This window comes from Ursus arctos, unplaced genomic scaffold (assembly GCF_023065955.2).
Source record: "Ursus arctos isolate Adak ecotype North America unplaced genomic scaffold, UrsArc2.0 scaffold_17, whole genome shotgun sequence".
In the NCBI taxonomy this organism is placed as follows: domain Eukaryota; kingdom Metazoa; phylum Chordata; class Mammalia; order Carnivora; family Ursidae; genus Ursus; species Ursus arctos.
The window spans coordinates 18,409,752-18,432,588 of NW_026622841.1; the positions used below are offsets into that span (position 1 = coordinate 18,409,752).

The window sequence follows — 22,837 nt, forward strand, 5'->3', positions numbered from 1 at the left end:
TTGGAGAAAACATGTCACCAAGCGTATACATTTTCCAGAGTTGAAACCAACTCCAGGAATGAAGGCTGCAAAAGATACGCTCGGGCTTCGGGCTAACGTAGTGGGAAATTGCAAATAGAAACTGTTGTCTGTTGATCCCTCAGAAGGTCCCTGGTCATGTAAAGGCATTAGTTAGGCACATGTATTTTCAACGTATACTGAATTCACACTTGCAAGGCTTTCTTGGAAAGGACATTGATGTAATTTGCGGCATGTCTGGACAATTCTAAACCTTTCCTTGAAGGAGTTCATACCTGGCCCTGAAGGACAGTGCTCAAGGGAGGACTTCTACAGCAAGAACCCAGTTCTTGGCATGCAGGGGTCCTCACTGTGCTTTAGGCCATAAAGACCATCTTCCAGTCCACAGTATAAGAACTAGGGGGAAAAATCTAGGTTGTATATGTATTTTGAAAACAATTACTTCATCTCTCAGAGGTAGGAATTATTATCCCCATTTTATAGCTGAGGAAATCAAGGCACGGATAAGGAAGTCATTTGCCCAAGATCACACAGCTAGTGACTGATGGTGCTGGATTCAGAGGCCTGGGGGTGTGAAATCAAACCTACGTACTTGATCTCTCTGTCCTGATGTTCTCTCTACCTCTCCGCCCATACCCACCTCCCAGAGATTTAGTGGGTGCTCATTGCTTTTGATGGGAGTGAACTCTTCCGGATGGGTCTGGAATCTCCAGCATATTTAATGTGTGTTATTTGTGTCTTCCTAACTGGATCACAGGCCTCTTGAAAGTCTTGTCTCTTGTTTTTTCCCCCTCTCCCATATTCCTATATATTTCATTTTACTTTATTTTTTCCTATATATTTTAATGTAGAATACATGCCCCCACCTCATCAATTGTTTGGCTGCTTGACTACGCATGCGTTCCGGTGTTCTTTTTCGTCAGTGGCTGCGGAAGATGTCAGGCCTTTGTTAGTTTGAAGGCTGCTACTGAGCCGGTCCGCCGATATTTACAAGACGGTTTACAAGAACCCTGGAAGATTCAGGGGCTTCTGCTCAAACATAGGGAACCATGCACAAGAACTCTGGTGCACGCTCTAGGACTTGGAAAGCACATCGTTGGAGCCCTTATTTGCTGTAAGGATTGTAGAGAACTTGAAATCATCCACTGAAAATTTATGGAACGAATAAATGAACACATAAAATCCTGAATGTGTGAATGTTCAGAAAGTTGAAACATAGAAGGAAACTTTGTTTTTCTTCCTGTCTTAACTCTTGCATGCTGGTGAGAACAGAGGCAGGGAAGAGAGACAGACGGAAGAGAAATAAAATTCTTTTGCACCCAGGGCTTGCTTAATAATTTTTGACTGATGTGCCCTGCAGAATAAAAAAGGAGAATGTATTTTATCCGTTCAGCTCACAACGATCAAGGTCTTACTATGTGTGAAGTTTATATAACTTACATAGCACAGTAATCCACTGGTTCTCAAGTCTGGCTGCACACTGGAATCCTGTGAGAAAATGTAAAATTATTGACACCTGGCATTCAGCCCTGGGGACGGAGTGTGGAGTGCGACAGGGACAAAGGGTTTTTAAAAGTTCCTCAGGTGATTCTAATGTGTAGCTAACTTCGAGAACCCGCATATGACTTCTTTTGTCCAGGGTTCTCAAACTCTTTCTGTAAAAGGCCAGCTAGTAAGTATTTTAGTTTTCTCTGACTATATGGTCTCTGTCTCATTACTCAGCCTTGCTGTCCTGGCACTAACACAGCCATAGATAACATGTAAGTGAATGAGGGTAGCTGTGTTCCAATAAAACTTTATTTAGGGACACTGAAATTTGAATGCCATAAAATTTTCACATGTCACAAAATACTATGGTTGTTCTGATTTTTTTTTTCTCAACCATTTAAAAAATATAGGTTGCAGGCCCTACAGAAAAACAGGCAGCTGGCTGGATTTGGCCATAGTTTGCAGACTCCTGCTTGTTTGTTTCCTTCCTTCCTTCCTTCCTTCCTTCCTTCCTTCCTTCCTTCCTTCCTTCCTTCCTCTTTTTCTTTCTTTCTTTCTTTCTTTCTTTCTTTCTTTCTTTCTTTCTTTCTTTCTTTCTTTCTTTTAGATTTTATTTATTTGAGAGAGAGAGCTAGTGAGAGAGAACATGAGCAGGGGGAGGGGCAGAGGGAGTGGGAGAAGCAGACTCCCCACTGAGCAGGGAGCCCGATGCGATGCGGGGCTGGATCCCAGGACTCTGGGATCATAACCTGAGCTGAAGGCAGATGCTTAACCACCTGAGCCACCCAGGCGCCCCAGACTCCTGCTTTCATCTGTATAACTCCAAGGAGGCAGATATGACTCTTATTCTCATTTTTACAGCTGAGGAAAGTGAGACAAGATCTGATATCTGCTAGTGGTCGAGTCAGGATTTGACCATGATGTTAAGCTTCTCTTTTAGAAATTATCAACATTTATCCCCAAATGACACTTTTGGCTGTATTTGAGATTAGTTATGAGGATAAGTGATGTGGGGAAAGCTCTCCTTCCAAGTCGTATCATTTACAAAATAAATCGCCAACAAATTAAAACTAAAGCAGTACCTCGTTTCAATTAAAAAAAATTTTTTTTTTTTTAAACATTGCTCACTCTCTCCTTCCCACGTTGTGGGGCAGTCCTGGCCTTTTACATGTTCATTGAGGGATTTATTCAATTTAAGTGAAGTTACGGGTTTTCCTTGTTCCTCAAGTACCACCAAGTCAAGCAAATAGTGTTAAAATATTATGGTCAATTATACATATAAATCTTGCAGAGTTAATGAACATACTCTGTAGATTGCGGAACAGACTGGACACTTATCTTACTCTTTAAGATAAAATACCACATCTATATAATGCATTGCTAAGCTTTCTTCTTCCTACACATTTTGCCTAGAATCCTATTTTCCATTAAATAATAATCACTGTAATTAATAGACTGGTTATTTTATCTCCCTAATCTGGTTACAGTAATTTATCAAAGGCGTGTAAAGGAATACTAGAAAAGTAGAACACCCTTCTTTTTATAAGAAGGTAACGAATATAAACTGTAATAATTCTCTAGGGGAACGAACCTAAGAAGACGTGACTTCTTATAATTCGCTGCAGGAAAAGACACAGAATATTTACCGTTATTTTAAGGGCGTTTGATCAGTTTAACTTACACTTCTCCCAGCTAGTGATTGCGGCTATGTGGACGGGTGACTTGAATGTTTTCTGCAAATCTTCCAAAGGGCCCTGGGACGATCAGCAGGATTCCTTCCTGGCTCTGCGTCCTGCCTTCCTCAGGACCCCCCAGCTGCGATGTGCGACGCTCCCAGATGCTGCTGAGGATGATTCGGAGCCGGGATGCTCTTGAGAGGGGCTTAGAGCCCCTCACCTCACCCTGCATCTCCAGGGACGCCACGGTTCGTTACCAACCTCTCCTGCCCTGGTGCTCTGGCATGACAATTGATTCCGGCAGGAAAAAAGGAGGAGAATGAAGGGGACCCGCCAGGTAGGTAGGGGACTGGGCTCCTGTACGAGGTCTGTGGCAGTTCTAGAGTTGAGCCAATCCGCCTGACCCTTCATGCTAAGGCAGCCCCCTCCTTTGCACGCACACCTGTCCTGCCTGCCCCGCAGGGCTCTCCCAAGGCTCGGACGAGATATACCACGCATTATTAAACGTCGGTGGCCAAGGCTGGGTGGGCGCATAGTTTTAGTGTATTGAGTTTAAAGAATGAACTTGGGAGCCAGGCAGGCCTGGATTCAAATCTCAGCGACATTCCCCCTGAGCTGACAACCTTGAGGATGCTCCGAAACCTCTGGCTACCTCAGTTCCTCATGGATAAAATAAGGCTCATAAGCTTGTTGTGAGCGTTAAATCAGAAAATGCTTCAGAATCGTACCCAGACTTGGGGTGAGCCCTAGAAAAATGACGTTTATCCCCCCTCTGTTCTCCTCCTCATCTTTCCCCTTCTTTCTTTTCAATAGGCTTTAATGATTAATGTGGGACGAGGAACCGCCCGCCTTTCTCTGCAGCCACCCAGGCCTTTGGAATGTTCATTTGGAAGGCGAGGAAAAGAGTAAAGAGCAAAAAGAAAAGCCCCAAAGAGAAACAAATTCTGATCGTGTCATTATCATCCTCGTCCCTTCTGTGGCTTCTCATCGTTCGTTCTCAGGATAAAGAGCACAAAGTTTTTTGCCACTGCCTTCATGGCCCTGTGTGGTCTGGTCCCTCCCACAATGCCAGCCTTTTGTGTCACCAAGCTCGGTCACTATTCATTTCTATGCCTGCTTGCTCTGCCACTTTAAATCAACACTCATTAGTTATCTCATAGTTCGGTGGGTCCAAGTTCAGGCGCAGCACGCCTGGCTTCTCTGCTCAGGATATCACAAGGCCGAGTCCTCTTGTTGGCTAGACTGAGATCTCGTCTGGAGGCTCTGAGGAAAAATCCACTTTCTAAGCTCTATGGGTTGAATTGTGTCTCCCTTCTCCCCCTCCCCCATATTCAGAATCATAGAATGTGACCCAATACTGCAAATTAGACCCAAACCCAAACCCAGTCCCTCGGAATGTGGCTTTAGTTGGACCTGGGGTCTTTACAGAGTTAAAGTAAGGTCATAATCCTATATGACTGGTGTCCTTGTAAAAAGAAGAAATGATATCACAGAGACAGACATGTTAGAGGGAGAAAGATGAGACACAGGTAGGAGACGAACGCCATCGATAAGCCAACAAGAGAGCACTGGAGCAGGACTGTCCTTCACAGCCTTCAGAAGGAACCAACCCTGCCCATGCCTCCATCCTGGACTTCCAGCCTTCTGAAACGTGAGACGTTAAATGCCAATGTTGTGGCTACCCTAGGAAATGAACATGCAAGCTTGTTGTTGCTGTTGGCGGAATTCAGTTTCTTCCCTGTGTAGGACTGAGGCCCCGTTTCCTGGCGGGCTGCCAACCGGGGCTGCTCTCAGCTACATGAGGTCATCCACATTCCTTGTTGTGTGGCCGCCTTCATCCTCAAGACAGAAATGGTGCATTGAATTCTGCTCATGATTTGAATCTCTGCCTCTGTCTGAGTTCTAGACTCAGATTTAAAAGGCTCATGTAATTAGATCAGATGGGCTTAGGTAGTCTTTCTTTCTTAAAGTTAACTGTATTATAAAATCTATAACCTAATTATGGGAGCAAAATCCATTGTATTCACAGTCTCAGAAATTATGCTGCGTATGTGTACCCAGGGGATGATGACCTTGGGGCCTCTTAGGATTCTGCTGACTGGGGGCCCAATTTCTGGAATTTGCCCTGCTTCCTCCTCCCGCAGCACCTTGTGCCTGCTGTTTCCTCTCTAGGAATACTCTCCATTGCACCCCGTCCTCCCATGACTGACCTTTAACTCATACTTCGGATCACAGTATGTTTGTTTGTTTGTTTGCACGGATACATAACATTTTCTTCTGAAGAACTACACAGTGATCATTTTACCTTTTTGTTTCTAAGTAGCTATTTGGTTCACTTCTCTCGCATTCACCCTGTAGTCTTGAGAGCAGGAGCTGTGCTGCTTCTGGTCATCATTGTATGGCGCTAAGCCAGCACCTCACAGGCAACACAATATCCATTGAATGAACGAATAAATGATAAAAATACCCTCCCCCTTATTCTTCCAATCTCTTGCACAGGTTGAGACAATCAGTGACCCCAACTTGGGATATGGGGGGAATTTTTTTTTCAGGGCATGGTAGGAGATTCCTGAGTAAGAATTTGATATGGACCAAATGGCCCCCTGCTTGAATTATCAACCTGATGCCTGAACATTTTATGTTAATTTTCAGAGTCTAGATGATGAGAGTATAAAGGCCAATATTTTTAAATGCCACCGTCATTGTCCCTGACAACTTAACCTAGAACGACTTATGCCATTTCCAATGGCCTTGAAGGAACATGATAAAGGGCGGGTCTTCTCAATGAAAGCAGAGACAAAGGAAGAATGCACCCTATCTGGAATCCTATCTGTGATGGACATCACAGCGTGGGTTTGGGGTAGCCAGGAAGGCATTTGGGTGATCTAGGTGTGAGGCAGAAAGAAGGTGCTGCCTTCCAGCTCTGTTTAAGTGCCAGATGGACTCTTGTTGGTCCTCTGAAATCCATTAACGGGTTAAACCATGATGAGATAACAGCTTATGTTGATGTGCCTTTCTATCCAGGTTGGCTCTTCGGTGGGCGCGCAGGGGAGTGGGGGAGATGAAGATGATGGGGGAAACGTTTCTCTTCTCTGAAACATCAGAACAGTTCCCTTAATGGCCACTTATGTTGGGGTTCCAAGGTTTTCATTCAAAATGATCATAAAAAGACACCTTAAACCCACAGGGAAAGCCCATTCACATAGAGCAGCTTTGAGCCAAGCCTCTGGAGTCACCAAGCTGAAAAGAACCTGATTAATGACAGCACCTGAGATAAGTGGCACTTTAACCAACCTTAACTGTTGATGTATGATGACATAATGTCCCCTCCAATTAATGACAAGGATATAAAACACCTGTATTTAGCAGAGCAGATGCTGCTTTTATGGTTAGATGCGCAGATGAAATTGACTTCTAAAGGACCATCTATAACTTACCTCCCTATTATTTGTTTCTATATTTGTTTCATTATGTGTGTTATAGGTGGAGGAGGAAATTTAACCTTAGAATCTACACCTGTGCAGCGAAAGGGTACATGCTATACTGTAATTTACCTCCCAACTCGCAGCCCATGATTGAGCAGGTTGGCACTGGTGATCTGCCTCATTTACTGAGGGCCTTTCATGCTGTGTGAACCCCAAGTTTATACATATACATATATAAAGATGAGCAATCCTTTAATGAATCATCCAATCAATCAATATACAGAAGCCACCTGTTTAAATCCTCTATAAGATAAACAAGGTATACGTAGTTTTTAAAATAAGAACGGTTATTGCATACTAAATATATGCAAGATGCCGTTCAGGTTTTTTCGGCTTACTGAAGACTTCTTTAAGCGTTGTGATTTATCAGGGGAAGCAAGGCATATACACATGATCATAAATGCTAACTCTCAGGGAGGGCTATTGTGATACTGTGATTTACAGTAAGAAATATATATTTGTGCCCTCCTTAATACCCATCACAAAGAGGGCACATATTGCATGGTGCACTGGGTGTTATACGCAAATAATGAATCATGGAACATTGCATCAAAAACTGGGCATGTACTGTATGGTGGCTAATATAACAAAATAAAAATTATAAAAAAAAGGAATATAAAATAATAAAAAAAAAGAAATACATATTTGGTCTTCCTCCCCATTTCTGGCACAGAGCTCCTAAAACCCCTGGAATTTCCTAAGTGAAAGAGTTACCAAGGTGTCTTTTGTTGTGTTCGTGAAGTAACTTCTCAAAAGACTTAGGTTTCATAAGGATGGGGGCTGGTTGCCAGGGGGGCAATCATGTCCTGAGAGGGTTGGAACTTTGAGTCCACCACCCACCCCGCCCTGCCCCAACCTTAGAGGAGGGGAGGCTGGAGGTTGAATCAATCTCCAATGGCCCGTGACTTAATCAATCATGCCTGTACAGTGAAGCCTTCATAAAACCCATGAGGATGGGGTTCAGAGAGCTTCTGGGTTGGGGAACACATGGAGATTCTGGGAGAATGGCCCCTAGAGAGGGCTCCAAACTCTGCGCCCCTTCCCCATACTTTGCCCTGAGCCTCTCTTCAATCTGGCTCTTCCTGCGTTAGGTCCTTTTATAATAAACTGGCGATCTAGTAGCAGAAATATTTCTCTGAGATCTGTGAGCCATTCTAGCAAATTAACTGAGGCTGAGGAGGAGGTGGTGGGAAACATCAGTCTGTAGTCAGTCAGTCAGAAGCACAGGTGACAACCTGGATTGCAATTGGCATCTGAAGTGGGGTGTGGGGCAGTCTCGTGGGCCCGAGACCTTCATCTGTGGGATCTGAAATCTCCAGGTAGGTAGTGTCAGAATTAAGTTAAATTGCAGGGTCCCCAGCTGGTGTTGGAGACTGGCTTGTTGGATGTGTGGGGGAAACCTACACACTCACACATTGGCATTGGATCCAGAACCCTTTTTAGCTACCAATAATGGACATTCTATGAGTTCAGAGAAAGGAGCGTGCCGTGGGCTGAGGTTGGCTGGAGAAAGCTGCATGGAAGAGGTGGGTTGGGAGAAGGAACTACGTAAATAGGTGGGGAAGAGAGAGGACAGGTCAGATGGGAGATTATGCTTTTGAAGGAAAGGCAAAGGAATACACAGATCAAGCCAGGGTCTGGAGCCAACAAGAAAACAGCAAGTACAAAAGGTACATTGGACAAACTATAGCTCAAGGTCAAAGAGATAGTGTCAAGATCATGAATGGTGTTGAAGACCAATTTAATTTCTTCCACATGATGATTTGGGAACCTAAGGGAAAATAATGGGGAATCTTCTATCTTCTATCTCAACTTGAAGTATTTTATGTTACTGACTATGTTATTTGGGTGAGTGCCGACCTTGGAATTGGGAGACTCTAAACAGGTGTTTAAAAGGCATTGTGGGTTGAGACTGCCCGTCTTGTTGGATGCAGGAGAAAATGTAAGAATGGCAGTATGAATTGGAGAAATGGCTTCATGAGTGGTGTGGTCTCCCCAGGAGACCCTAGGCAAGAAACTGGGCCATTGGAGTGGCTGTCAAACACAGGGGTTAACAGGAGAAAGAACAGGAAAACGAGGGTGAATTTTAGTTTTAGGGACCACAAAATTCATGGTCCCTCTTTGTTTTTTCTCCAATTTCTCTTCACTACCCAAAGAAGAGTTTTTATGAACTGGTCCAGTTTTAGGACATTGAAGCGGTCACTGCCTAGAGGTCTCAGTGCCCTTGTTATGTGGAATTAGGGTCCTAGCATGCATGGGTGTGGGCTCTTCTTGATCTCTCTTGGGTTCCTGAGACCTGAGAGGACACCAGATCTTGGGCTACTGCCTAGGGGGGAAGGCCCATCAGCAGCCCCTTCTCTGCATCTCCAGGTCATTGCCAGGATGTGGGCAGCTTCCTTCCCTCCTCCCTTGTTGGGACAGGTGGCCTTCACCAGTTCTGCTTTCATTGTGAGGGCAAACGTTCTGCCTCTTTCACTTTCTCTTTTTTGCCATTAAGAATGGCAGGTGCAGCCATTCTCACATCTCAGGGTGGCCTCTGGGATGGCAGCAGCAGAATAGACATCTTGGCTGACAATCTGAGGTCACGCTTTTCTTGATAAATTTGGAGATGGAATGTAAATCCCATGAGAACAGGACTTTATTTTGTCCGTTGCTGTATCCCTAGCACCTGTGCCCTACCCACAGGGAGTGTTTAATATACATTCGTGGAATGTGTCGCTTAGCCTTGCTTTCTTTTCTGCACACATATTTTCTTTAAGGACCCAGATGGTTGATTGAGAGCAACATCACCTGTTTGGGGTCCCATTCCCCAGACTTCCATACCTGTTTATAGCTATAAAATGGGCCACCTCATTTTAATATGCCCAGTAGTAGCCACTAACATTTCAGTGAGTTTACTTCTCCTGAAGGAGCCTTTTATGGGGTCAGTAAAGCCTCCCAAAGATGGTTTTCGGTTTTCTATGCCTGTTATCTCAAGATTCCAGTCTGAGAAGTGAATCAGCTGAGACCACATGGAACCCATTCTTACTTCTTCTTTGTAAAAGGAAAAGGTACCCTTCCTTCTCTTCAAGATTATTTTTCTCCACCCCACACTCTCGTATCAAAGGAGGACCAGACTCACATTTTATACATTATTCTTCCCCATCACCTGGTATTTTCCACCTTTTACTATCAACAAGTTACTTCAAGTTATAGACATATTCATCAATCTTCAAACAAATCTGTCTTCATCCCTGTGTCCCAGTTGTTGCCAAGGACCTTCTCTCCTTTCCCTCATAGCCTAGTTCTTGGGTAAAACAAATATACACATTTATAGCCTCTACTTCCTCTCTTCCCTCTGTGGTTCCCTAACACCTTCTTGGGTGGCTGGCTCAGGACTGAGCCTGTGCTTTCTGGTCTCTCACATATTATTAAGGGCCCTTTGTGCTGAAACAGGTCCCTGGCAAACTGTGTTGGTTCATTTTTAGTGATGATCAGCCATTGAATGGGATTCTTGGAATCCTTATACCTATCCACTAATTTTATATTAAAATGATACTGGAAGAATGGGAGCCATGTACAATTTTCTTGTTTGTTCTGATACTTGTATTTTTTATGGAAGACTTTTACTTCTGGAAGAAGGGAAAACCATGGTTCCATGCTCCCTTATGTAATCTCATCAAGAATTTAAGACCACGGAATGTAAAGGAGGGGATGGGTAGGTAATGGAAGATTCTCTGTGCCCCCATCAGTTCTCCAAGAATCATAGGCTAGAACTACACTCTATGGAAGAGAAGAGACCTCAGGGACCACCACGTTGGTGAGGCAAATAGGTCAGGGGGTTGGATGTGGGCAGAGAGAAGAAGTGTAGTGTGGTGGTCAAAGCCATATTTTCTAGAATCTGATTTCCTGGATTTAAATCCCAGCTCTGCCCCTTAAGAACCAGTTGCTTTCTCTCTCAATGCCCCAGTTTCCTCAACTGCAGACTGGAACAATAATAACTGTCGTGAGTATTAAAAGAGTTCGTATTTGCAAAGGCCTTGGCACAGTACCTGGCAGATAATACACAGGTGTAAAGTGTTGCTTTTTATTATTCATTAATCAGATATTGACCATGCACTTCATGCCCCAACCTGTACTGAGTGCTGACATTATAACATGATGAAGTCATAGAAACGGACGTCATAATACAATGTGCATAAGTGACTGGGGGAATGCAGAGTCAAGGTTCCAATGGGAGCTGGGATCTGCTTACCACCAGCACCCAATTCCACATAACCTTGACAAGGAGAGCTGTGTGCCCCATTTCCCCAAGTGTTGGAACAAGGGGAATGCACCCAGGTGCGTGGGCATGTCTGCAGACACTCCTGACACATTTAGGAAAGGAGAATGTGAACTAAGGTAGCATTCAGCGGCATGCTTTTAGAAGAATTGGAATGTGCGTGGCTTGGCCAATGGAAATAATGACCTTTTTGCCTGAAACCATAAGCTTCTTTGTCCTTCTTCTTTGTCATGGATTTGTTTAGTCTTCAAAATAGCATTCAGGAATGAGTTTATTATTTCTGAGAGAAGAGCAGTAATTACTTGACCAAAAAGAGGTGTGACTTCCATGGGGGCCAAACTTTAGTTTAGTTGGAAGTGAGATACTCTGCTGTTTGCCTGTTGTGTTTGTTTGGGTATTTGTTTACTCACTTATTTATTTTTAATGGCAAAAATATATGAAAGTTGTCTCCTAAGCAGAAAATAAAAACAAAAGCCCATTCTCAGACATTTGCGCTCATAACAGAATTTTTGGTCTGTGAATCGGGTCCTGAGAGATTAAAGACAGCTGGTGCATACCACAGCAGCCGAGAAGGAGTGTGTTTCTGGGTAAGTGTGTTGAATGAAATCTAAACAATGCTAACTGGTCACAGACACTAATTAAGGAGCATGCCAGTAGCTGTGAGCTGCTCCAAATGAAACACTATCTTTTTTTCACTCTGTTGACATAGAGATACAAATAAGGTTCTGGAAAGATTGAAAAGAAGAGTGTGGGCACTGTAATCTTGTCTTCCTGGCAAATTTGCCAGCATCAGATAACACTGAGAAGGAACTGGTTCGAAGCCACCAAGAGACAGTGTTAAATGAGGGCTACATTGTTTTTTCCTTAAGAAAAAAAAAAGTCGTGAAGCTCAAATCCCTTAAATCCTCAATTCTCTGCCATCATAATTTTATATACTAATTGGAAATCGAATCATTCCACTGAGAATCGTTTGCCATGTTTTATGTAGTTTTGAGGATGACTGTTTGTTAAAAACGACACTTAAAAAATCTAGAATAAGATAAATTCCTGCAAGTGACTTAATAAGCTAGGGAGAAGAATTTAAGAAAAAAATTTTAAAAAATATTATCCATTTGCAAAACACTGTAGGCAACTTCCTCGTTTCAGAGTCGAGAGGTGTCCTTGAAGGATGAGGAGAGAGCTGTTCTCGTCGTCAGTTGGGGGAGGGCGTTTTGGCCTCTTATAGTATGCTTGCCTTTGCAGGAGCCCCTGGGAGAGACCCGTGAGTCAGGGAAGCAGAGTAAGCCAAGATGGAGTGGAGACAACTGAAATGAATATGCCATCTTCAAAACCGAGGAGCTCTCCTTTCAGGAAGACATCGCTGCTGTCCTCTGGGATTCTGAGGAGAGAGTAAGACCTATTTGATACAAAGCGATTTCAAGTGAAAAGGATGAGAAACAGGGGTGATATGTATCTTTGCACCTAAAGCTATCTTCCTATCATGAAATAGGACCTTGGTTTTGCAGTGATGGTTAGGAAGACAGTACTCCATCTAGAGTGGAGAATTTTACCTTTATGTAGACACCTATAAATAGGTAGATGAATCTGGGGGGAGTTTTATGTAAAGTATAAAGCAAATAAGAAAGGGACCCTGGCTTGAAATTTTGGACCACATCTCAACTCACTTACTCCTAAAAAGGGGGGGGGGATAAATAAAGGAAAGATGTAGGTTATCAGATAAATTACAGGCTAAATTGCTTTATTCCAACCTTGGGGTTTATAATTAAAAAAAACCCCACATATGTAGAGAAAAAATGTATTCCACGTTAAGTAGCAAGAATTACATCTTAATTAATGGAAGGTCGTCATATTTAGTAACAGCTAAGAGCCTTTGAAGCACATGATATTAAAGCCTAAGTAAATTAAACTAGTCAAAAGGCAAGATTTTATCAGTTAAGTCTGTTTGTTTTAATTGCAAGTAACCGACACTGACTTGTGTTGACACAAGCAAGGAAAATTAAAAATAATTTATTGGAAGATTATGGAGAGCTTACTGACTCTAAGAAAAAGTGAAGATTGGGCAGTATCATATTTACAGAAAACTCTCCAACAATTCATGGTCTCAAAAAAGACATTCATCACAAAATACGTTCGTGAACCAGCTTCAACCATTTTTCATACTTGGTTCACTGCCCTCTAGATTCAAGTTCCCAGGAAGTTTGATTGGCTAAGCTTGTGTCTAGTCCCACCTCTTGGCCAGGTGAGGCTGTGACGCTTTGATTGACAGAGCTACGAAGACTGTCTGCATGGGGGGGTGGGGTGGTTCTCACAGAAAAATGAGGACACTCTTAGCGGGACAAGAGGGGAGGAACGCTGGCAGGCAGAAATAACAGATGGCCTGCTACCTACATACGCACGGGGAGTAGCTCAACTTGAATCTCAAAGGATGAGCAGAAGCATAGAAAGTTGGGTTAAAAAGTACTAAGAGGGGCGCCTGGGTGGCTCAGTCGTTGGGTGTCTGCCTTCGGCTCATGGCGTGATCCCAGGGTCCTGGAATCGAGCCCCGCATCGCGCTCCTCTGCTGGGAGCCTGCTTCTTCCTCTCCCACTCCCCTGCCTGTGTTCCCTCTCTCGCTGGCTGTTTCTCTCTCTGTCAAATAAATAAAATCTTATAAAAAAAAAAGTAATAAGATCATAAGCAAGCCGGACTAGGTCATGGAAAAAGATTCCTTGTTTAATTAAATAGAACCCTATAGCTGGAGAGTCAGAAAAATCCCTTTGGTCCTTCAGTGATGGAAAAAGGCAGGGGGAGAGTAGAAAAGACAGGGGCGAGGAGGAGAATGATAATGAACTGAGGTCTGTGCCATGGCCCGCACTGGCTTTGCCCGCAGTCCTGCAAGGAGCTGCGATGCTCTTGACAAACACACTAAAGATCGTGACCAAATGAGGCCCGTGTACACACCACTGCAGGGATTTGGTGACACATTGATGTGGCAGCAGCATCGCTGGGAGCCAGGTTTCATCGGAGCAGTTTGGCTGAGCTGATAAAAACTTGGGTTTTTGATGGCAAAGAGGCTTGAAGTCAAATCTCACTTGTTTCAACTTGGGAAAGTTATGTAATCGCTGTGCCACCCCCCCCCCCGTAAATTGGGGGTTCCTACCCAATAGCGCATGGGCACGTCTCAATTACGGGAGAGCCCTGGCCGCCACCCCGCTCTGATCCCATCTTCTTCCCTGAGCTTCGCTGGCCCAGGTGCTCTCCAAACGGACCAGGTAGAATCCGATGGTGGAAACCGTGACCCAGGTAAGGAAAGTGGCCGAAGCTGGTTCATCCTGGGTCATCCGAAAAAACCAACCTGCTTCTGGGTGCCTGTTTTTCCCGGAGCCTGCGGTAGGTGAGCCTTTGGGAAGTATTCTGTAGATCCCGTTGTGGTAGATTCCTAGGGCGGCTGTACAAATTGCCGCCACGAACTTGGCGAAGACTCCCTAGGCTAAAATCAAGGTGTCGCCAGGGCTATTCACTTCCTCCTGCAGGTTCTAGGGGAGAATTTGTTTCTCTGCCTGGAAACAGTTTCTCGAGGCTGCGGTGCTCACTGGCTCATGGCCCCAATTCCCCGCCTTCAAATACAACAATGTCCGTACAAGTCCTTCTCACATTTCTGTCTCTCTGGTTCTTCTTATCTGCTTCCCTCTTGCCTATTTATTTATTTATTTATTTATTTAGAAAGATCTTATTTGTCGGAGAGAGAGAGAGATTAAGCAGGGGGAGCTGCAGGCAAAGGGAGAAGCAGGCTCCCGGCTGAGCAAGGAGCTGATGTGGGACTCCATCCCAGGACCCTGGGATCATGACCTCAGCCCAAGGCAGAAGCCCAACCAACTGAGCCACCCAGGTGTCCCCCCTCTTGCCATTTTAAAGACCGTTAATGGTGACCTTGGGCCCACCAGGAAAAACCAGGGTAATCTTCCCATTTTAAAGTCAGCTGATTGGCAACCTTAATCCTATCTGCAATTTTGATTGTCCCTGCCATGTAAACTGTCATATTCTCAGCTTCCTGGGATGGGGGCGCAGACAACCCTGGGGGACCATTATTCTGCCTAGCACAAAAATAATACCAAATTTCCATTTTTTCTTAAATTCAATAAACTCTCTAATATTCTGCCAATAAATTATCTTTATTTTCCCTGTTTATGTTAATCCAAATCCGGGGTGGTTCCGTCTGCCTATATTCTTCTTCTTCCAACATATGGCATGGCTCAGCCTCTTGCTCTCCTTGCGCTTGTTACAATGTACCTTCCCAATGAGATCTTCTGCCCCCTCCCTGCTTCACTCTAGGATTCCTGGACCCCTCTCTCCTAATCAATTATTTCTGTAGCTCTTACCACCTCCTACCTCACTATGTGATTTACTTATTCATCCTGTTGATTCTGTGTCTCCATTCCCCTGGAACAGTGCCTCAGACCCAACAGGCATACAATAAACAGATGTTTGATGAATGAATGACAAAAAAAAAGTAGGATTAAATAAAATTAACTGAGATGATTTATGTGCAACACTTAGAACACTGCGTGGCACGGAGTAAGTGCTCATGGGATGGTTACTCTTATTTTTAATTCCCCAAAGTCTCTGGCTTCTAGAATTCTTCATGGTAATGCTTCAGCCCCAACTCGAGGACACCACAAATGTTGCTAACAAGCCCTTAGAAACTTGTAGGGTTTCTGTGACTGGCAAATAAAACTTTCATTCTTTGAAAGCCACAAAAATCTTTTAAATAAGGCAGTTACCATACTGGCTTTGTCTTTGTGGGACTGTTGGAATGGAGGGACAAATCACGGACTTACGCACCCCCGGCTCAGTTTGCTTTCCCTTTAGGGTAACGGCTCTCTGCTGCTGCATGTGAGGGACACTGCCCGTCTCCCCAAGATTCCAGGCAACTGCTCCAGCTGTCGCGAACAGGGGCTGTGGCCTTGAGGAATGCGGTCAGAAAGCCACTAAGTGAAAAAAAGGCGAGAAGGAGGGCGCAGCCCTCAGTGGCGTGTGAGTAACGGGCTTTTTCAAATCAGCTTCTGAAGTACCACTTCCCTGAATGTGCCAAAAATGTGAAGCTTTGACCCTGCAAACCAGAGAAGTTCAGGTTTACGCTCTAGGTAAAGATTTCCTTAAAGCAGCCCGGCAGCTGCAGGACTCAGAAGAGAAAGAGGAAGACAATACATTTTCGCGCTCGGTCTGTGGTGGCAGGTGCACGCCAAGGGTCATGGCCTCCAGAAGGAACTGGGGCTTGGCTGGAGAACTGTCAATTAATCATCCAGGAGAATGCCCCTGACAGCAGGGAGAAAACTCCCATTCATTTCCTCAGGATTGTGCCGCAGCCGCTAAGCGCCGTGTTTCTACAGAAAGAATTCATGCGCTGCTTGGCTCCGGGAGTCGTTTGTTTGCTCCTGCGTATCGTAGGACATGCAGCGAAACGGGTCTCCGCTAAGTCCCTGCCCCACAGTTCGTGCCTTCCATCGCCGTTGTCTCTTACATGCCCCGTTTGGAACGCACTCCCCTCTTCTCTTCCTATGTAAATTCCTTAAATTCCGCCCATCCCCGATGGTCCCACCAAGTCCCAATTCCTCTCCTGGCCATTTCTGTTGCCTTTTGTAACCACTTTTTCCCCTTTTGTGAATCAAATGATCATGTATCACATTGATGATGATGATGATGATAATTAATAATAATAATAACCTGGTTCAGAAAATCCCCCCACTTTCCCTTTTACTCTCTATATAACCTAGAGCAAGTCACTTCATATCTCTTAGCCTCTGGTTCCCCACCTATAAAATGGGAAGATGGCAGGGGTAATCTGTGAAAGCTTCCTTTAGCTTGCTTTTGCAGGTAGTAATTTGCTCAGTAAATGGCAGTTGAATCTGAAAGTCCCGTCTGTCCTCTGGCTGGTCCAGATGCTAAACTACAGTGTCTGACATTGAGTATTCTGTTGATGTGCCTTTGCGGGAGTACTCAAGATTCCAGAAGTCCTCCTCCTCTCCTTCCTCCTCTCTCCCTTCCTCCACCTCTTCCTCGTTTTCTCCTGCTCCTCCTTTCCTTCTCTCTTCTTTATTCACCGTTCGGATCTTTCCCTACCATGTCAAGGCCATTTTATAGCCAATCTCTCCAACCACCATCATCCCAGTCCAACGGCATGTCTTGTTTTGAGGCGCTCACCCTGCATAGGTCTCACAACTCAGATTTCCAAGGCAGTGGCCTTGTCCCTCCTGTCAGCTCCGACAGCAGTGCAGCCGAGGTCCCCGGTCCCTGGCCATGTTGCTACTTTAAAAAAATGTGTGCATTGCAGGGGGAGCCCTTTCCTAGCCTGCGGTTTCACGCCATTCACCTGGCTCAGCTCTTTCTTTTCAGGAAGCAGATTTATCCCCCACAGGAGTTCATCTCCTGGACAACCTCACCTATTTCTAGTTCCAGAGTCTGGTGGGTTTGCTGCTTATTACTGTGTTTTCTTTTTGTGGTTTCATTTTTGATATACAGAGTATTCACCTTGTTGTTTGCTCTTTTTTTTTTTTTTTAATAATTTATTTGAGAGAGAGAGAGAGAGAGAGCAGGGGGGAGAGGCAGGGCAGAAGGAGAGCGAGAATCCCAGGCAGACTCCCTGCTGAGCATGGAGCCCGCGGTGGGGCTGGATCTCACCACCCATAAGATCATGACCTGAGCCAAAATCATGAATTGGAAGCTGAACAGACTGAGCTACCCAGGCCCCCCTCATCTTGATTTGAGGACAGCATTGCCTTTTATTATTACTTTCCCCAACTTTTTTTTGGAAAATTTTAAATCTACTGAGAAGTGGTAGGTAATAAGATTAACATCTGAGATTCACCTAGTTGCACCAAGTTTTAAGATGTTGCCAGATTTACTTTCTACCTCTTTTTTTTTTTTCTTAACCATTTGCGAGTTAATTGTAGACACTGTTACCTGGAAATTCACGCATACATCCTTTATCTAACAGGGTAGGGGGTTCTGCATGAGCTCATGACACCGTGTTTAGTGGAACCCTTGATAAGCTTTTCCTGTTGCACTCGAATTGCATTAGTCTGGTTGCATTTTTTTAAATACATTGATGAAAGTCATTTTGAAAATGTCACACCACTGTCCTCTTGAATCCAGGCCTAGCAATGAGAAATCAAATGTTGATTCCTTTTTTGTCCTTGTTCTTTTTTTTTTTTGTACAAGGAAGGTCTTTTTTTCATCCTGGACCAGTTTAGGGTGTCTCTTTATGCTTGGTGTGCTGAAATGTGTCCTCCCTTTGTCTTGGTGTGGGTAAAAGCATTTTATTCTGACCAGTCTTTCTGTTTACAACTTTCTCTTTATCGCTTTATGATATGTTTTTGAGAAATCTTTGGCTCTGCCTTTCATGTTACCCACCAAGCAAGACCTGTCATGACCCTGTCCCTCAGCCCTCCACACCCCGGTGCTGTGCTCACTTTCCTCCTTACTTTGGTCCATTTTTGATACCTTGCAAACACTTTTCCTTGCCCTTCTCTCACTTGGTTATATTTAGTTGGCAAACTCAAACCCTCATTAAACTCAATTACCAACACACTCTGCCCCTCGACCCAAACAGCTGAACATTGTTAGAGAGAAAAAACACACCTGCGGTGACAATTCTTAATAAAAATTCCCTAGGGCAGACCTCCAATGGGCACGCCGTCAGCATCCCGACGACGCTTCCGTGACGTATTGCTACACCATTCTCCAAAACAACTCCTCACCTCACTCCCGCTCTGCCTCTCCATCAGCTTGTGGCTTCAGCACCTACGTAACTCAGAACACCGACTCAAGCAGCTGGTGAGTTACCTACTAACCAACCAGAAGCCATACCATGCTTCCTCCCTTGTCCTTTCCTGCCTCAACAGCTAGACCAAGGGAGTTCCTGCTCCCATGCTGCTACCGTGTGTCTCTGTGTTCTTTCCCAGACATTCCCCCTGTGGTCATGGTCATGGCGAACTCCCCTTTCCTTCCCCATTAGCCCCCGTCCTCGCTGCTCTCCGCAAACTGCGGTTGCCAGTATCTACAATGTTAATATTGTGGAGTCCAGCTGTCATTTCTTTGTCTTATCTCAAATGTCATATATTTGAGACAGAACCCTTGCTTTTGACTCTGCGCGAGCTTGTTATTCTCTTAGACTTTAGTATTTTATGAAATGGAACCACCAACTCAGTGTCTCACGTTCGAAGCCTAGAAGTACTTCTTGTCTCCTCTCTTTCTCTCCTTCCCTTGAATCTACCATGAAAACAACCCAAATCTGTCTATTTCTCTCCATGTCTACTGCTATTGCACTGTACTTGTGACTTGCCGCCCTGGATAGACACTAGAGTTTCCTGGCCGGCCTTTATAATGTGTCTAGGTCTTACTCCAGAACAGTTAGATTGAAGTGTCTGCAGCAGGGAGCAAACCATGGTCATGCCTTACTTACAGCACAGCAGTAGACCCTTACTGGTCTCCTGGCTTCTGTTCCCCATCCTTTCTCGCCCTTTTCAATCTAGCAGCAGAGAGAGCTTTATAAGCTATGAATTATGTCACATCATTCCCCTGTTTAGAACCTGTTCAGGTCTTCCTGTGATTCTTAGAATAAAATTTAAATTCCTTATAAGAATCATGTGGTCTCCCCCCTGCTGAGCATACCGACAACATCTTAAGCAACTCTCTACCTTACTCATTCTGTGCCAAGTCTACTGACTATTCTATTCCTTGTTTACCCCATGCTCATTCCCGTCCTTGTGCTTGGAACCAGATTTTCTTTGATTCATGGCACTAGCAAACATTTTATTTTTCACTTTATTAGTTGTCTTATTATTCTGTCTGTGTTCTCAAGACTGGGACTAGGTAGGGAAGCTGGGCTTATTTATATTTGTTCCTAAACTGGGTGACCTTGAGGAAGTCACTTAACCCTGATTATATTTTCTCCCAGACTTATATATAAGCCTATAACTTTTTATGATACACAGATAATTTCTCCTCACTTATCTTTTTGTAACTCTCTGGCCTGAGAGGATCTAAAACAATATTATATCCTGCAAGTAACATTTCTTTGAAATTTTTCTGTAAGTAACATTATTTCATATATAAAATGTAAGTCTTCAGAATGGTAGGTATCTTACAAATTAATTGCTGTTATTACTCCTAATAATGGTAATGATTACACTTAGCGCTTGGCACTGAAGAATAAGCTAGAAAGATCCATGTGAAAAATGTTTATCTAATATAACCTGGCTTCAACAGTGTGTTTGTATTTTTCGTATGCTATGAAAGCTGTAAGTTTTAACTTAAATGAAGTTGCAGTGCAGACAGCAGGGTAAATGCTCCCAGGTTTACACTTTTCATTAGATGCCAACTTAACTTTGGCTCCAGGAACCCGTGGGAGAAGTGGCCTTCGGTTGCCATGTGTCATTTCAGGTTACGTAAGGTCTGACCACAGGTTCCATTTTTAGCTGCATTAATAAAAGGGATCGTTCATCATTATATCAGCTTAGCAGGCACAAGTCACACACTGGGTCGAACCTTTAGGGGAAATAAGGTGATTCATTCTATTAATTCTTGGCCTCCCAAGTCCTAATAAATCTTGTCCCTTTCACTGAGATGCAAACTTGGGCACCCAGAGATGTACCACCTCTCGCTTTGCTGACTTTGCTGTTGTAATATCATATTTAGACTTTATTTGGGCCACATTAAAAAGCTGCCATGACCATATGCCTAGAAAAACAAGAAAAAATGCTCTTGCTGTATTGTTGAGCAAAACAGGTCATTGCAAAGCCGTGCGGGTCAAAATGCAAAAAAAAAAATTATTAGAATATTTTAATGATACAGGATAATATTCACAATGTAATTTATTTTTTTAACTAAAAAGTTTTAAATTTGAGGATAGTGGACACACAATGTTGCATTAGTTTCAGGTGCACAGCATAGTGATTCCATTTCTCTCTACCTTGTGCTGTGCTCCCCACAGCTGGAGCTCCCATCCATCACCATACAGCACTATTACAGTAGCAGTCACTCTATTCGCTGTGCTGTGCTTCCTATTCCTGGACGTGTTCATGCCACCGCAGCAAGCCTGTATCTCCCACTCCCCTTCACCCACTCTGTCAACCATCAGTTTGTTCTTGGTGTTTATATATCTGATTCTGCTTTTTATTTGTTTCTTCATGGGTTTTTTCTGTTTAAGTTCCACGTATGAGTGAAATCATATGGTATTTTGTCTTTCTCAGTCTGACTTATTTCACTTAGCATAATACCCTCTAGGTCTATCCCTGTCACTGTAAATGGCAAAAACAAAACACAAACAAATAAACAACAACAACAAAATTCATCCTTTTTTATGGCTGTGTAATACTCCATTATATAGTTGTATATGTATATATATCATGTTATATATATCGTATATATACACATTTTATATATCTATCACATCTTCTTTGTCCATTCACCTATGGATGGACACTTAGGTTGTTTCCATATCTTGGCTTTTATAAATAAAGCTGTGATATGCATAAGGATACACATCTTTTCAAATTAGTGTGTTTCTTTTCTTTGAGTAAATACCCCATAGTGGAATTACTGGATCATCTGGTATTTCCATTTTTAATTTTTTGAGGAGCCTCTGTGCTGTCTTCCACAGGGGCTGTACCAGCTTACATTTCTGACAGCAGCGCTCAAGCATTCCTTTCTCTCTACATCCTTGCCAACACTTGTTATTTCTTGTTTTTTTTTATTTTAGCCATTCTAACAGGTGTGACATGATATCTCGTTGTGATTTTGATTTGCATGTCCCTGATGATGAGTGATGGGGAACATCCTTTCACGTGTCTGTTGGCCATCTAGATGTCTTCTTTGGAAAAAAATGTCTGTTTAGGTCCTTTGCCCATTTTTATTTTTTATTTTTTATTTTTATTTATTTATTTTTAAAGATTTTATTTATTTGACAGAGAGAGACACAGCAAGAGAGGGAACACAAGCAAGGGGAGTGTGAGAGGGAGAAGCAGGCATTCTGCTGAGCAAGGAGCCTGATGTGGGGCTCGATCCCAGGACCCTGGGATCATGACCTGAGCTGAAGGCAGACGCTTAACGACGGAGCCACCCAGGCGCCCCCCTCTGTCCATTTTTAAATGGGATTGTGTTGGGTTTTTTGGGCGGGGTGGGGGGGGGGAGTGTTGAGTTGTATGAATTCTCTAAATATTTTGGATTTTAACCCCTTATTTGAAATATCATTTGCAAATATCTTCTCCCATCCAGTAGGTTGCCTTTTTATTTTATTGATGGTTTTACTTGCTATGCAAAAGCTCAAAATGCAAGGATTTAAGTGCCATGGAAACCAGGCTCATATCTGTTCCAACTGCCCCAGCATACTTTTCTGGTACCTCTAGGTCGTGGAGACCAGAGTTCATAGAAGCTGAAGTGATGGCCTCTGCCCATGATAAATCCTCCTTCCCTCGTTCCAGCAGGTGGCACTGAGCATCCTGGGTATGGAGGGACTGCTGTTCCCATCAGTCTTTTGTATGCATAGTCAGGGATTTCACCCAACAGCCAGATTTGGAATGTATTTACAGACTGTTTTATGGTAGCTGAGCAATGGATGAGAGATCAAAACTCAGTCGTGGTAGATAAAAGAGTGGGAACTTGGAATGCTTAGCTGAAACTCTCCTAGGTTCATGTCTTTATAGGCTACAAACTCAACCGGATTTCTTCTAGGCAAACCAAGCCTTCTGGTCCCCAGGGTTACCCAGGCTCAAATGTCGTAGGCTCTTTCCTGTGGGATGGGGCACAGAGAGGGGCAATTTGGGGAAGGGAAGAGGGAAAAGAAGAAAGACTTGGGTGTATTTTCCAGAGCATTCTTGAGTAACAGGAGGATCTTAGTATATTACAGTATATATATAAATGCACACCTTGAT

General features: G+C 43.7%; 1 long non-coding RNA gene across 1 annotated transcript; it reads left to right on the plus strand.

Moving 5' to 3' along the window:
- Positions 1 to 442: 442 nt before the first annotated feature.
- LOC123000881 (uncharacterized) lies at positions 443 to 6,188 on the plus strand. The gene is made up of 3 exons (XR_006409240.3): positions 443 to 1,132; positions 3,257 to 3,519; positions 3,996 to 6,188. It is a non-coding gene; the product is annotated as an uncharacterized LOC123000881 (long non-coding RNA).
- Positions 6,189 to 22,837: the final 16,649 nt, after the last annotated feature.